The sequence below is a fragment of the Phyllopteryx taeniolatus genome, chromosome 6, assembly GCF_024500385.1.
Source record: "Phyllopteryx taeniolatus isolate TA_2022b chromosome 6, UOR_Ptae_1.2, whole genome shotgun sequence".
Taxonomy (NCBI): Eukaryota; Metazoa; Chordata; class Actinopteri; order Syngnathiformes; family Syngnathidae; genus Phyllopteryx; species Phyllopteryx taeniolatus.
In genome coordinates this window covers 24436168-24453671 of record NC_084507.1, presented here as the reverse complement: position 1 = coordinate 24453671, position 17504 = coordinate 24436168, and positions in this window count along the sequence as shown.

The following is a 17504-nucleotide window of genomic DNA, read 5'->3' as shown; positions in this document are numbered from 1 at the left end:
CTGAGAATTCATTTGTTAACCACTCTATTTAATTCACCACTGATATTTGGGAGGACACCTATGAATTGATCAAGGCGATCATTTTTGCCGCTTATTGCCCTCACACTCGCTTCTTGTGACTCCAACACATGCACTGAAAAAAAGAGTCCTTTAAATTGATTTCATTTGAACATGGACATCGGTTGCACATGATTCAAATGTGTTGAAATTGACATCATTTACCCGTCTTCTCCTCAAAAAAAACCATGAATTTTTTTGTCAGTGTGCGTGTCCTCTCCTGTGTATTCAAATAATAAATTGCGGAATCAAAAAGGTGTCAAAGTTTTTGATATCCTCTTTGATATGCTGATGTGCTTCTATTTGAATTCAAAAGATTTATTACAAATACCACACATACAACATTTACGCAGTGTACGTTGCTGTATGAGCACATTTGTTCTGAGTTCTAAAAATACATGGTAATAACCTTGTGGGGTGATCACAGTCAGCCACACGTCCTCCCATCCCCCCTGAGAGAGCAGCGATTGTCTCCTCGAACGGGTGAGGCCCTCCGCGCCGGTTCTTCCGCCTTGTTTTGGCCACACTTTGGCGGTGGGCAGCCGCCGTCCTCCGCTTCACATCCACCTTCATGACTTTTTTCGTTCAGCGTGTGCGCGCTATTCTGTCTCCACAGCATCGACAGCCGCACACGCGCTGTCCCATTCGCTCCTCTTTCGTGTGTTGTTGACGCCGTGGGACAGCGTGCCAAAGAGGATTTTCTTGCGTGTCTCCACTTCATTGAGCAACTTCATATTCAGAAAACATATTTCTCTTCATTTCCTTGCTCATTTTCCTTTTTTTCCGATCATGCAGAGATGGGCATCTCAGGTGCAGGGTTCATTTAAATGCGATTTGCATATTCATATGTGGGCGTGGAAACACTCCGACACGTGCGCTCATTTCCACGTTGATTGTAACGTACGAAGGAAATGTGCAAGGATTCATGAGTTTCATACATCTGGATATTTTTGTGCATATGACGTTTTCTGGATTTGAGCGTACGGCAAATCCACGCAAGTCTTTGTACATGAGGCCCATGCTGCGCAATTTTAGGTGTTAATGGACTGAGAGTGCAGTCATACAAGCCTGTATTGACCCGAGACAACACTTGCACTCTGAGACAGTCTATCAATTCATGCAAACATTCATATTTTCTCATTTTCTTCTGAGTTCACGGTTTGGCTGGTGACTAATGGCTGTTCTCCACGATCATCAAGCTTTGTAAATTGTGTATTGATCAGCCAAATAATTCATAGGCTATATATGTGCTTACAACAAAAACACCAGAAACAAATGCGAGTTCAAGATGCGAACTCATGCCCCCTTTAAAGGTCCAGTCAAATTTGATGAGCACCAAAGTCATTCAAGAGGCTGTATGTACAACATAAACGTGTGAAAGTGATAACTACGCAGAGCGAAAGAATGGAAGAGGAGGCCAAGGATATTGTAATCGCTCCATCTGCTGTTGCTCACTGAGCATGTTTTACAACCACTCCCTTCATAAAATTTGATTGGACTGGATCTCCCATAGTACATACTTGTACAATATAACCCCTTTACAACTAGACTACACCTGCACTGTTTGCCACAGTTGTAGTAAACTCTACCCGACTCAGTTTGGGGTGGTTGAGTTCCCGCTACAAAAGCAGACTGCTTCAGTCATTCTGTGTATGCAAAATATAAAACACATCGCCATAGCTATTGTGTGATGTGTTACTAGAAAGCAATATCATCTTAATTTGCCAAGTATGTAAAAAACACACAAGGAACTTGTCTCCGGTCGTTTGAGCTGCTCTAGCATGACAACAGTCAATTGACAGAGTATACTTTTGAAACATAAAAACATAAAACACACTCACTGAGAAATAAAAGGTTACCAGTAATGTGGTAATGCTGGTACAATTTTGTATTTTTTGACAATTGTGGCAAAAAGATCCTGGAGCAATTAGAGCAGTTCGAAATGATTAAAGGCTTCTTTATACTCGCGCGGACGGCGACTGCGCTGACGTCACTGCGGCTGTCCCGCGCACAGTTGACCTTTATACTCGAGCGCAACCCACCCATGATCTTGGACAATGTCAATTGTGCAAATGGTGCAGATGCTACTCAAGCACATGAGTGGCCAGTATTGGTCAACAACAGTTATGCAAACAGAGCAGAGTGGTGTGACTACTTCAGTGAGTGCACGATTAATGTATAATTGCCAACAATTCAACAGGCTGCAAACACAGATATTGGCATTATTACAATGATACATATGGGGATTATTCTACAAACATTTAATGTTGATAAATAAGCGAAACAGAAGATGAATGAATTTTGAACTCATTATGGAACATTCACCTATTTGGGTTGACATATGAAGCGATAGACTAAATTTTGCAAATTTGTCATAAGGTCAACATGGCATGATATAGTGGCTTTCCACATGCGGTATACATATTACAAATTACACAAATTACAAGACTTGTAGACTACAGGTTGAAAAAGGAACACAGGGGCCTTACTGAAATTCTTATCTGATACAGGCATACAGTCAGCAAAGATACATTTTAACTGTCGTCTGAAATATTCAATTTCTAAATTTCAAACCCCAAAACGTCAGATGAAAAATCAAAAAATCAAAAATCAATCAATCAAAATGCGTGTACGCCCTATCCCTTTTGGAGATTGTCTTTGCAGGCACTGCATTGGACCGGATCCATTCGGGTCTGCCAAAACCAGATCTGAGGATGGGCATACAAATCGTTCAGGTATTGCACATTATCGACTAATCAACTTCAGGAACTTCAGGAAACAAGTCCAATCAGCACTCCTAAGGCAGACAGACCTCTGCATGACATCAAACCCGGTGATTTCGTGCTGATTAAAAACCTTTGGCGGAAAACGTGGAGACCTCCTTGTGACCCACACTGCAGTGGGAGTTGCTGAAAGAGCTACGTGGGTTCACGCATCACACAGCAAGAAGGTCCCAGCGCCTCCTAGGGTCCCGACTCCTCCACTTTCTTCACCTTCAATGACGGATGACCGTAAAGGTGGGCTTAACGAGGCTAAGTAACCTCAAAGAGAGGGGATTGACTTTTAGCATACACTTTTAGCTACATTCGGTGCTAGCAACTGATTGCGTGTTGATAGGTCAGAGAGGAGCAAAAGATGGGTCATAAAAGCCAAGCAACGACCAATCGTCCGTCTGAGCTGACGGGCACACCCACGCACGGGCAACTCGGCAGAAGAAAGGAAGCCGACGGGGACGACATCTTCCGGGGATTTCCTTGCTGGTTTGGCATTAATTGAACATGGTTATTGTGATTAAGTTGTGTATCGATGCTCCCACTTTGACAGTTGACACAATGATGACGAGCTTCCTTGGTTCTATACGATCGCCACTACTTCTGCTAATTGCTCCCCCTACAGCATGAATGATTAATTTCTGTGCGCCCCCACTTTTTTCAATGTGGCACGTTCACAAAACGGTTCTAACTGCTGTTTGTTCTTTCATGCCGCATGCAACTGCAAAGCCACGTTGTGCCTTCCCCGCATCCTCATGCATCATCACTCTTTCCTCACGTCTTAGCTTCTTTTGTTAGTCCACAATACCTTAATCAATCAGTCTTTGCTGAAACAGGTTCTCCTCTCCCCTACATCAATGTGACACAAAATCTTAATGGTTTTAAACCCACTAATGATTCAAGTAGGGTGCCTTTGTTTGGCCCAGTTCACATTCGTCTCTGAGTGAAATTCCGCTGTTTTGCGATGAACAAAACTCGATTTGGCCAGCGTGTGTTAGGTAGGTACCAAAATCTTATTGCCAATCTATATCTGTACCATGCACGACCTTTGTCTCGAATTCCTCTCTGAACAATTTCCAAGCTCTTTCTGTCTTCCCTATATGTCAGCACGAGACTCCTTCCCGATTGGTCAGGTCGGTGAGCTCCTATTGCTTTGACAGACCACTCATACATTATCTCTGCCACACCCCGTTCTCGTCGTCGCGGGCAGGCCCAATTTAAAGAACACGATCTAGTTTGGGGCACAGATGTCCCCACCGATCACAAGGTTTGGAGAACAGGTACCGAGGTATTATATTATACTCCTTATTTCTTCTCATTGGAGTGGGCAAATTGATGTTATAATGTGAAACTATAAGTTATTGCTTTTCTAGTTTTGTTAACACTACCCTAACAATTCTTGAGGCTTCACGTGTGGAAATGAATACAAACCTCCAAAAAGTGAAGTAGCCCCCCAAACCTGCATGACACTTGATCTACTATTAGCTTCTCAGGGCGGTGTTTGTACTCTCTTAAACCAACTCTGTTGCACATCCATTCCTGACAACGCTGGTGATACAGGTGTCATAGCCAGTATTCACGATTTCACAATTTAGTTTCTGATGAACGTTTTCCTGACCATTTTGACTGCTTGGATGACATCGGCAACTCAAATGATGACCATGATTCATAGTCCTCAGTCTAACTTTGCTGCATGACTGACTTACAACCCGCTAATGAGGGATTTTCTTCAACCTGAGGTGTGAAATTCTGGATGACTGCAGGGTTGGTTTGTTAATGCATATTATACTGTTACTGTTATACGATAATGTTTTGGGTTTTGATCATTAATGTTTATCAATGTGCAGTAACATTTAGTAGTGTAATTAATTTTTACTGTTAAAACAGTAAAAATTAATTATACTTGTTACTTTTTAATGTTGTTTAATCTTTTAATGGATTTTGATCATAAGTATGTAATATATTGATTAATGTAATCAAAAGGTGGGAGCTGTGTTGGAAAATTTATGTTTATTATATACCAAATATTACTTCTACCCCTCCTTGAGCCGTCACCTTGTCGTGGTGGAGGGGTTTGTGTGTCCCAGTGATCCGAGGAGCTAAGTTGTCTGGGGCTTTATGCCCCTGGCAGGGTCACCCATGGCAAACAGGTCCTAGGTGAGGGACCAGACAAAGCACGGCTCAAAGACCCTAATGATGACGACAAACAATGGACTTCGTTTTCCCTTGCCCGGACGCGGGTCACCGGGGCCCCCCACTGGAGCCAGGCCTGGTGGTGGGGCTCGAAGGCGAGCGCCTGGTGGCCGGGCCTGCACCCATGGGGCCCGGCCGGGCACAGCCCGAAAGGGTAACGTGGGTCCCCCTTCCCATGGGCTCACCACCTGTGGGAGGGGCCATAGGGGTCGGGTGCAGTGCGAGCTGGGCGGTGCGACCTTGGCGGTCCGATCCCCGACTACAGTAGCTGGCTCTAGGGACGTGGAATGTCAGCTCTCTGGCAGGGAAGGAACCAGAGCTGGTGTGTGAGGTTGAGAAGTTCTGACTATATATAGTCGGACTCGCCTCCACGCACAGCTTGGGCTATGGTACCAGTCCTCTCGAGAGGGTAGCCTCCCTCCGCCTTCGGGTGGGGGGGACGGGTCCTGACTGTTGTTTGTGCCTATGCACCAAACAGCAGTTCAGAGTACCCACCCTATTTGGAGACCTTGGAGGGGGTGCTGGAGGGCGTGATTGGGAGGAAGGGCCCCCCCGATCAGAACCCGAGCGGTGTTCTGTTATTGGACTTCTGTGCTCATCACGGATTGTCCACAACGAACACCATGTTCAAGCATAAGGGTGTCCACACGTGCACTTGGCACCAGGACACCCTAGGTCGCAGTTCGATGATCAACTTTGTGGTCTTGTCATCGGACTTGTGGCCGCATGTCTTGGACACTCAGGTGAAGAGAGGGGCGGAGCTGTCAACTGATCACCACCTCAATTCCCACCTCCAACAGAATTTTGCTCATGTTCCGGGGGAGGCAGGGTACATCGAGTCTGAGTGGACCATGTTCCGCGCCTCCATTGCTGAGGCGGCCGACCGGAGCTGTGGCCGTAAGGTGGTTGGTGCCTGTCGTGGCGGCAATCCACGAAGCTGTTGGTGGACACCAACAGTGAGGGATGCTGTCAAGCTGAAGAAGGCGTTCTATCGGGCCTTTTTGGCCTGTGGGACATCTGAGGCAGCTGATGGGTACTGGCTGGCCAAGCGGAATGCAGCTTTGGTGGTCGCTGAAGCAAAAACTCAGGCATGGGAGGAGTTCGGTGAGGCCATGGAGAAAGACTTCCGGACGGCTTCGAGGAAATTCTGGTCCACCATCCGGCGTCTCAGGAGGGGGAAGCAGTGCACCATCAACACTTTGTACAGTGGGGATGGGGCGCCGCTGACCTCGACTCAGGACATTGTGAGCCGGTGGGGCGAATTCTACGAAGACCTCCTCAATTCCACCGACACGCCTTCCCATGAGGGAACAGAATCTGGGTTCTCTGAGGCGGGCTCTCCTATCTCTGGGGTTGAGATCACCGAGGTGGTTAAAAAGCTTCTCGGTGGCAGGGCCCCGGGGGTGGATGAGATTCGTCTGGAGTTCCTCAAAGCTCTTGTGGGGCTTTCCTGGTTGACACGCCTCTGCAACATTGCGTGGACATCGGGGGCAGTGCCTCTGGAAATCTGGGCATCCCTGCTAAAGCTACTGCCCCCGCGACCCGACCTCGGATAAGCAGTAGAAAATGGATGGATAGATGGGCTTCACTTAATATTCTCATATCTTTGATATTATGAGCAAACAGGGTGATAATTTCTGCCATTTTGGCAACTGTTAAAGTTCTGTTGGATAGGCAAGAAGTTGCTTGTTCTGAGGTTGGTAACTGGCCGTGTTGCGCTTCCCGTAAGCGGTCAGTTCAAAAGCGACACAGAGGGAATGGAGTAAGTGGTATCCGTTTGGACCGTATTCATGGAGGACATTCATTTTATATAAGATATACTGCATCAAGAAAAGTGTGAACTGTCAAAGTCATCTGGACTGCTTGTGCCTTATTGGGGAGGTAGCAGCGGGCTACAAATCATCAACAGCTTTACTATTTAAATCATTTTAAATAGCTAAACTATTTAAAATCTGCCAAACTTGTTACGGGGAAGAAAAAACTGATTTGCAGGTAATGTCAGGCATTCTCATCATCGTATCATAATTACAACGAGGTGTGTGTGTGTGTGTGTGTGTGCGCGCATGCATGTGTGTTTGTCAATCTTTCATTATTACACACAGCGAGTCATGTGGATAGGTTTTAAAAGCTTTGTTAAAAGCTCGGCTGCACGGTGAACAAGTGGTAAGCATGTCTGTCTCACATTTCTGAGGTTTTGGATTTCAAACCTGGTAGCTCTGGCTTCCTCTCACATTCCAAAAATGCATATTAAACATTTGTAAGACACAAATTAAACATTTATAAGCCAGAAAAGACCCAACAAATATGTTTGTTTGTAAAGATACAGTATATATTTTATATAATTAATTTGTTATTATTAGCATTGGCTATTTAGTATTGGAGTGATCCAAAAGTAATTGAAAGTAATCAATTTACATTAATATAATGGAACTTGGATGAAATTACTCACTGCATGTTTTAACAGGTAACTAGTTACTGTATCAGAATCCTTTTTTCAGGAACCCTCCCAACCTGTCAATGTCAATGCCAACTCGAGCAACAACAAAAGGATGGAAATCTTTCGGATGAGATACAGGATTCTAGGAAGTGACGACTTGGAACAAGCCCATCTATTATTTAGATTGACACTGTTTACCATTGTTTTATCATTGCACAGTTATCATAGCGCTTATATAATCAAAAATGGAAGGTATGCGGTAAAACAAGGCAGTGAGAAACTGCAAAGACACAAGAACAACTTCTGCGGGAGAGCAGAGACAAGGCATTCTTAAACTCACACATTAGTAATAAGAAATTGCTAGAGTGTACTAGACAAGACAGAATGACAGTATGTGTCTGCATTGTAAAGTGAAGTGCTAGTCCATTGAACACATATTTGCTCCTGCTGCAGTTCAGCTCTTCTACTACATACTGATGCACATAATCGACAGGGAAGAGAACCTCAAACAGGACAGCCAAGACAATTATAGACCCCATTGCAGACTGGCTTATGACTAATATCCGGATGCTTTCAAAACACTGCTGCCATTGAGCTACCTCACAAAATAACTGGAAATAAATGGAAGTCAATAATTTGTGGTTAATTATAAGGAATGGTGGTGTGGTGACCGACTGGTTAACACGTCCGCCTCAAAGTTTTCCCGGGTGTTCCCGGGTTTAAAATTGGGCTTTCTGTGTGGAGTTTGCATGTTCTCCCCAAGGCATTATAGCCACTATTGGCCATATTGTTTGCTGGAAGACCACAGAGAAAAGGGGGGGGGCAGAGGACAGGCCTGTCCAAGGCGGGAGGCGCCGACACCCTACCATAGGCCCCGAAGTCAACTGGGGACCCCACACAGCCCGAGTGTGGGCCAACGACCACGGTAGAGAAGGACAGAAGCCCTGTGTGCAGCAACACGGTCCCCAGGGACCGAGAGCAGCCCTGGGATCAGCCCCTCCCAGGAGAGAAACACAGGCAAAACCCGACCCAAAAAAAGCCCAGCATCTCCAGAGGCCCACACCGCAGATCAGGAGTGAGAAGGATAGGGGTTCAAGTCAATGCAAGTGATCCTATGGTGTCCACAGGAGTCTAAAATCAGAATCAGAATCATCTTTATTTGCCAAGTATGTCCAAAAAAAAACACACAAGGAATTTGTTTCCGGTAGTTGGAGCCACTCGAGTAGGACAACTGACAGTCAATTCACAGAAAACACTTTTGAGACATAAAGACATTGAGAAAAAACAGTCACTGAGCAATAAAGGGTTGCTAGTTATCTGGAAAATGCCGGTACAATTATTGATTTTATTTTTTTGGACAATTGTGCAAAAAGATGCACAGTCCTCTTGCACTTCGAGCCATTTGAATGACTAATATAGCAATAGTCCGGTGCAATGACCATTGTGCAAAGGGCGCCGAGACTTCAAGGAGTGCATGCAGTTTAAAGTGACTAGTGGTGCGATAATCTGGGCCAATGTTGATTGTGCAAATGTTGCAGATACTCCTCAATCAGTGTGCAAATGGGGCAGATGCTAGTCTGGCATGAGTTGGTCAACAACAGATAGGCAAATAGTGCAGCGTGGCGAGACTACTAAATGAGTACACGAGTAATGTAACAGTAATTGGCCCGACAGAAATGTGACAACAAACTCAAAACAAAAACAAAATTGGCAGCATGTTGCAATAGAATTGTAGGTTAGCTGTTTTAGAAGTTGATTGCAAGAGGGAAGAAGCTGTTGGAATGTCTGCCAGTTCTAGTTTGCATTGATCGGTAGCGCCTACCTGAGGGAAGGAGCCGGAAGAGCTGGTGACCGGGATGTGAACGTGTCCTTTTCAAACCTGCAGTAGAAGGTATTCAAGTCGTTGGCTAGTCTACTATTGTTCTCAGCTTGGGGTGATCGTCGCTTATAATTAGTCAGCGATTGGAATGCATGCCATACTCATTTAGAGTCGTTAGCGCTAAACTGTTTTTCCAACTTTGCTGCATTGTTTCGCTTTGCAATGTTAATTTCTTTAGTCAGCTGGTTTCTAGCTGGATTATACAGGGCCCTGTCCCCGCTCTCACATGCGTCCTCATTAGCACGGCTGGCTCCTTCCCGTGTCCGTGCTATATAACCTTATCGTTTCATATTGCACTGGATTACGCCCCCCATAGGACTGCATTGGCTCAGTAGAGCGAGCGGGTTGTCCAGTGACCAAAGGGTCGCTGGTTCGAATCCGGGCTACAACTGTCCACATGTCGAAGTGTCCTTGGGCAAGACACTGAACCCTAATTTGGGCCAGTGGGCCTGGCAGCACCTTGCATGGCAGCAGGCGCCCATTGGTGTATGAATGTGTGTGATCGGGTAAACGAGAGGCTTTGTAAAGCGCTCTGGGCAATGTGATGGTGTAGATAAAGCACTATGTAAGTGCAGTCCATTTACCATTTGCTATTTTGACATGCAGGTGGCGGCTGGTATTGGGTTAGGTCTTTTGCCACGCTAACGTAGCGGCCAAACATTTATCAGAATCAGAATCAGAATCATCTTTATTTGCCAAGTATGTCCAAAACACACAAGGAATTTGTCTCCGGTAGTTGGAGCCGCTCTAGTACGACAACAGACAGTCAATTGACAGAGAACACTTTGGAGACAGAAAGACATTGACAAAAAACAACAACAAACAACAATTGTGCAAAAAGATGCAGAGTCCTCTAGCACTTAGAGCAGTTCGAATGACTAATATCGCCATAGTCCGGTGCAATGACCATTGTGCAAAGGGCGCCGAGACTTCAAGGAGTGTATTGCATTTCATTCTCCAGGCATGACGAATACATTTACATGCAATCTAACCCTTTCACTAAAAATTAAAAGTTAATTTTTTTTATTTGATTGGTCATGTCTTGAAAAGGACAGAGCGATGATGTCAAGTCTTTTCTTCTCTCAGACGCTTTTTTGCCTGAACAAATTAAAATGACTGCAACAGTTTAGATTGCATAATACAACCGGTGAAGAACGACACGTGTGAAGCGCTCACAGAACGCACAGTCGGCGCTCCAAGTGATTGACAATCATGGCGAAGATAGTGAAATGTTGACAATGTACGTTGCCACAAGTGCAATCAATCATTTCAATACAAGTTACAGTGACTTTTGGCCTTGCTCCCATACATTGCAGACGCTTCTCTGCTCGATCTGCGTGCTTTGCCTCTGTTTACATTTTTCTTGCTGATAAGCTTGTTATTTTTTTCTTCAAAAGAAATTAGAAGCAACAACTCCTGGATTTTTTTAAACGTGGGACTGTCCTTTTTGTAGATACAGTCATTGCCATATTCCAATATTTTCCGATATCCCCTCACCATTACGTGACCGCAACAAAACTGAGAATTGTTTTTGGCAGTAAAGAATAGAGGATATCTGTTTGTAAATGCCTGGATACACACTCAATTTGCATATTCATGAGTTATTTGTCGCAGTAAGTGCGTGACCCCACACCCAGTGAAAGAGTCCTAGGGGTGTCTGCGGATACATGCAAGTGAATTGATACCGTTTTACATACACAAAGACTGACAGAAGTGTCCCGTAATTGCTGTGGCTGCACCGCGGCGGCTGAGGACCCCACCCAATCAATCGAGTGGCGGGATTCACTATATATATTTTTCTCACTAAACACATCTGGGCACATACACATCTCAAAGGGTTCCTGGGGGACTGTTATGGGATCGGGAGGGTGTGGGTGCCGGATTGGGTTTCAGCACATCTGTGCTGTTTCCCTGCAGCACCCACCATATGGCCAGTTGTCGGGGCGCCTCGGTGTGGCCGGCGGACCGCCCTGGGTCCCTCGATGTGGGACGTGTCCCGTCCGCCGGGCTGCTCTCGGGTGGACCCCTGGGCCTGATCCCTGCAGCTCTTTCCTAATGCTGCAGCTCGGGTTGTGACCAGAACAAAGAGGTCAGAACAAATTACTCCAATTCCAAAGTCTCTACACTGGCTCACAGTCAGGTTTACAATAGATTTTTAAGTTCTGCTACTGGTCTATTAATTACTCAATGGTTTTGGTCCTGAATACATCAAAGAAATGCTAATGCAATATAAACCCAGTTGACCTTTGAAATCTACAGACTCACGTCAAATAGTGGAGCACAGAGTCAAAAGCAAACATGGTGAAGCAGCAATTAGCTGTTATGCTGCACACAAATGGAATAAGTTTGCAACAGAAGATGTCAGCCTCAAGTGAGTGTGAATGTTTGTAAGTCCAGGTTAAAAACTCTTCTTTTTTCGCATGCTTATGATGGAGTATTTTAGAGCATGTCCACTTTTTTCTTTCTTCCACTGTACATATTTTTTCTTTATTTTTATTCATTCACTTAGAATGTTATGGCTGCAACACATTCCACAGCCATAAAATTCTCAGTTAATGATAATTTGCTAAAAACAATAAGGTTTATCAGTTTGAACATTAAATATCTTGTCTTTGTAGTATATTCAATCAAATGTAGGCCGAACATGATTTGCAAATCATCGTATTCTGTTTTTATTTGTTTAACACAACGTCCCAACTTCATTGGAATTGGGACGTTGTACATAATGTATATTTAATGAGAAAATGGTGACGTGTTAAATACTTTTTCATTTGCTGTATTACCCCAAGATGGGCTTGTAAAAGAAAGAAGTGCATGTCTCCCACAAATTCCAAAAACTACAATTTTTAGTTTTCGAATTAAATAGTGTTTATCTGTTTCTAGCCGGTCTGTCAGAATACAATATGTCCACGTGAAACTGGTCTGAGGCGGAAAAAGGTAGGGGAATGCTGGTGTCAGGCCTTTCAATATGTTTTGTCTTTTTTTCCCCACAGATTTCAATGAAATTCACCAGTCTTAGTAAAACTCCATATTTCACGATTCCCTGACAATATCTGTCGTCAATGAATCACGCCTCGTCGGTATGGCCGCGCTCATTCACAGCGTACGCAAGGAGGGTCATGTCAGAAGTCTGGAGCGGAGAATCCGGATGAATCGAAAGCATGCAAGTTAGGTGCTGAAAAAGGACTCATGCACAAATGGGAGAATATTAAACAAATAATTTTCAAATGTTGAATGAAATATTTTCTTACTATACTGTGTACCCTCTGTAAATGTTGAAGATATCGCAGATTAATGTACCACGGTTCCTGGATACTTTGACCCAGGCTCTTGGAAGTTTCAGTTCCTGGAGCAGGATCGTGAATCATTTTGCCTTTTACCCATGTGTTTACATATCATTACATGTGTTTATTTGGATATAATTTTATAATTGAACATACAAATTATTATTATTATCAGGCGGCACCACTGGTTAGCACATCTGCGTCACAGTCCTGAGGACCAGGGTTCAAATCCCGGCGTCACCTGTGTGGATTTCGCATGTTCTCCCCGTGCCTGTGTGGGTTTTCTCCGGGTACTCCGGTTTCCTCCCACGTCCTAAAAACATGATTGAAGACTCTAAATTGCCCGTAGGTGTGAATGTGAGCGCGAATGGTTGTTTGTTTAGATGTGCCCTGCGATTGGCTGGCGTCCGGTTCGGGGTGTACCCCGCCTCTCGCCCGAAGATAGCTGGGATAGGCTTGCCCGTGACCCTGGTGAGGATAAGTGGTACAGAAAATGGATGGATGGTTGGATGGATGATTATTCATTCATATTAGCTGAAGCTTAAACACCCAACTAAAGACTGCTTCTGAAACTTATCTTCATATTATCAGTTTGGTTCAACCAACCAAACGCTGTAGCTCACCACATATTCCTCTGTCAGCCTATTTTCGTTCCCAATTCTCTTTTGTCCCCATATCCCATCTCTCTTCTTTGCTGAGCTGGTGATTTTGTAATCATAAAATCCCTGATAAAGACAGCTGTAAAAAGCCTCACTTGCTTCTGGTGAGAGCAGTAGAGAATATGCTTGCGCTGCTGGCTTTGGGCTCAATCTATTTATTTCCTCTGAGCTTCCCCAATTGACCATTATATCATAGTGCATTTGATGATCTTGCTCTATTTAAACGGGGTATGTGCTTTGCCAGGCCAAGTCGCCAAGTCATTTTTGACCATGTGACTTTAGTTTGCAACTTGGAAAAATAATTTGATGACTTATTAACAAACTTCAGGTCTAAGAAGTCAATTTTTAGGTCCAATTTGATAATATTTGCTGTTTATTCTGAAATTCTGTCTGACCTTTTCCATGAGTAAATTGGAATGACTTTCCTTCTACCTCCTTTTCATATGTCAGTGGAATTCTTTCCTGTACCTCATCGATGGTTTAGTCTCTCCTCCAATTTCTTAGGTCTAGGAGAACAGAGACGGGCAGATATCAATATTGTATGTTATGTTATTATACTGTATGTTGAAGTAAATAGTAAGGAAATTGATCTTCTTTGCTGGCATTATGGCATTTAAGTCTGAATTATGAATTGCAGAAGAGGTAATTGAAAATGACATATGAAGGAAAATATTTTGTCTTGTTCTTGAGCAGTTGAAAGTCTTTTCAATGACTCATCAAAGAGGTGTACTTAGTTCTCCGGAAAAGCATAAATATAATATAATATAATATTATATATACACACACACACACACACACACACACACACAGTGGGTACGGAAAGTATTCTGACCCCCTTAAATTTTTCACTCTTTGTTATATTGCAGCCATTTGCTGAAATCATTTAAGTTCATTTTTTACTCATTAATGTACACAAAGGTGGAGGAGGGACTGCATCAGGGATCAGTCCTGAGCCCCTTCCTGTTTGCAGTGGTGATGGATAGGCTGACAGATGAGGTTAGACTGGAATCCCCGTGGACCATGATGTTTGCAGATGACATTGTGATCTGCAGTGAAAGCAGGGAGCAGCTGGAGGAACAGTTAGAAAGATGGAGGCATGCACTGGAAAGCAGAGGAATGAAGATTACCCAAAGTAAGATGGAATATATGTGCATGAATGAGAGGGGTCGTGGGGGAACAGTGAGGCTATAGGGAGAAGAGATAGCAAGTGTGGAGGACTTTAAATACTTGGGGTCAACCGTCCAGAGCAATGGTGAGTGTGGTCAGGAAGTGAAGAAACGGGTCCAAGCAGGTTGGAACGGGTGGAGGAAGGTGTCAGGTGTGTTATGTGACAGAAGAGTCTCTGCTAGGATGAAGGGCAAAGTTTATAAGACAGTGGTGAGGCCAGCCATGATGTACGGATTAGAGACAGCGGCACTGAAGAGACAACTGGAAGCAGAGCTGGAGGTGGGGGAAATGAAGATGTTGAGGTTCGCTCTCGGAGTGACCAGGTTGGATAAAATTAGAAATGAGCTCATCAGAGGGACAGCCAAGGTTCGATGTTTTGGAGACAAAGTTAGAGAGAGCAGACTTCAATGGTTTGGGCACGTCCAGAGGAGAAATAGTGAGTATATTGGTAGAAGGATGATGAGGATGGAGCTGCCAGACAAGAGAGCTAGAGGAAGACCAAAAAGAAGGTGGATGGATGTCGTGAGGGAAGACATGAGGGCAGTTGGCGTTCGAGAGGAGGATGCAGGAGATAGGCTTACATGGAAAAGGATGACGCGCTGTGGCGACCCCTAACGGGACAAGCCCAAAGGAAAAGAAGAAGAAGAAGAAGAATACACTACAAAGACAATATATTTAATGTTCAAACTTTATTATTAACTTTATTGTTTTTGTTAAGGACGTAATAAAATGTCAATGTTCAATAGATCATGGAACCTTCAATCGTCTTTGCGCATTTGTTTTCTGACACCAGAGTGCTGACTCTCAGGGTGCATTCAATCAACTGAACCCCAGAGTGCAGGTTCACTGAATGACACAAAGCTACGCTGTTGTAACACGTGCAGAATGTGATTTGGCATTGTCTTGCTGAAATAAGCAGGGGTGTCCATGAAAAAGACCTCGCTTGGATGGCAGCATATGTTTCTTCTAAACCTGTATGTACCTTTCAGCATTAATGGTGCCTTCACAGATATGTAAGTTACCCATGCCATTGGCACTAACACAGCCCCATACCATCACAGATGCTGGCTTTTGAACTTTACACCCATAACAGTACGGACGGTTCTTTTCCTCTTTGACCACACGGACACGACGTCCACAATTTCCCAAAACAATTTGAAATGTGGACTCGTCGGACCGCAGAACACTTTTCCACTTTGCATCTTAGATGAGCTCGGGCCCAGAGAAGCCAGCAGCTGGTTAGAGCGTCCGCCTTGCAGTTCTGAGGACCGGGGTTCAATCCCCGGCCCTGCCTATGTGGAGTTGGCATGTTCTGCACGTGCCTGCGTGGGTTTTCTCCGGGCACTCCGGTTTCCTCCCACATCCCAAAAACATGCATGCTAGGTTAATTGAAGACTCTAAATTGCCCGTACGTGTGAATGTGAGTGCGAATGGTTGTTTGTTTCTATCCTGAGGGATCGAAGGTCACGGGCATTCAATGTTGGTTTTCGGCCTTGCCGCTCACATGCAGTGATTTCTCCAGATTCTTTGAACCTTTTGATGATATTATGAACCGTAGATGATGAAATCCCTAAATTCCTTGCAATTGTACGTTGAGGAACATGGCCCTTAAACTGTTGGACTATTTTCTCACTCACTTGTTCACAAAGAGGTGAACCTCGCCCCATCTTTGCTTGTGAATGACTGAGCAATTCAGGGAAGCTCCTTTTCTACCCAATCATGGCACCCACCTGTTCCCAATGAGCCTGTTCAGCTGTGGTCTGTTCAAAACAGGTGTTTGATGAGCATTCCTCAACTTTCTCAGTCTTTTTTGCCACCTGTCCCCGCTTTTTTGGAACGTGTTGCAGCCATCAAATTCTAAGTTAATGATTATTTACTAAAAACAATGAAGTTTATCAGTTTGAACATGAAATATCTTGTCTTTGTAGTATATTCAATTAAATATAGGTTGAATGTGATTTGCAAATCATTGTATTCTGTATTCCACGTCCCAACTTCATTGGAATTGGGGTTGTAAAAGATCATAAAGTCTTGTAACCTCGCGGCATAATGACATCACTTGCGGCTCACCACCGGCTCATCTCGACATATCGAGGCATATTCGACTTGCTGCTCATTCCACAACATCGTATGTGCTTAGAAACGGCATGTTGTTTTACTGTAATGGTCAATAAACAGTATATGTATAACTACAATCGCCCAAAATACCTGCTGTTAGCCCATATGATGATACTATTTTTTTTCTCTATATGTTTGAATGTTAGAATTGATGTTTTGTTTTGTTTTTTTACCTTGGAGGTATTGATTGTGTATAAAGTCTCTTTGGCCATGAAGAGTTTAAGATCAAGTTCGTTTTCTATGTGGCAACATGATAATTTTTTTCAACAAAGCCTTTGAGATTATTATTCATTTATTGTGCAGAGGAATTGTTACTGATTAAGACGACAATGACTGCGATTGGCTGGCGACCGGTTCAGGGCATACCCCGCCTCTCGCCCGAAGATAGCTGGGATGGGCTCCGGCACGCCCGCGACCTGCGTGAGGAGAAGCGGTAAAGAAGATGTATTGATGGATGGACGACATGATGTCAGTATTTGCTTATTAGACACGGTGTCCATCCATCCATCCATCCATCCATTTTCCTCCACTTATCCGAGGTCACCAGGGAAGCCCAGACTTCCCTCTCCCCAGCCACTCCCTCCAGCTCTTCCGAGGGGATCCCGAGGCGTCCCCGGGCCAGCCGAGAGACATCGTCTCTCCGGCGTGTCCCGGGTCGTCCCTGGGGTCTCCTCCCGGTGGGACGTGCCCGGAACACCTCATCGGGGAGACATCCAGGAGGCATCCTAAACAGATGCCCGAGCCACCTCATCCGGAGGATCAGTGGCTCTATTCTGAGCCCCTCCCGGATGACCGAGCTTCTCACACAGGAAACTCATTTCATCATCATACATACGACACTTCTTCTTCAGCCGTGGCTCATATGCTCATACCGAGGCACGTGCTGGGGAATTTCCTGAACTCGAGAGATGTTGCGTCTCCATTTGACTTGACATCGTA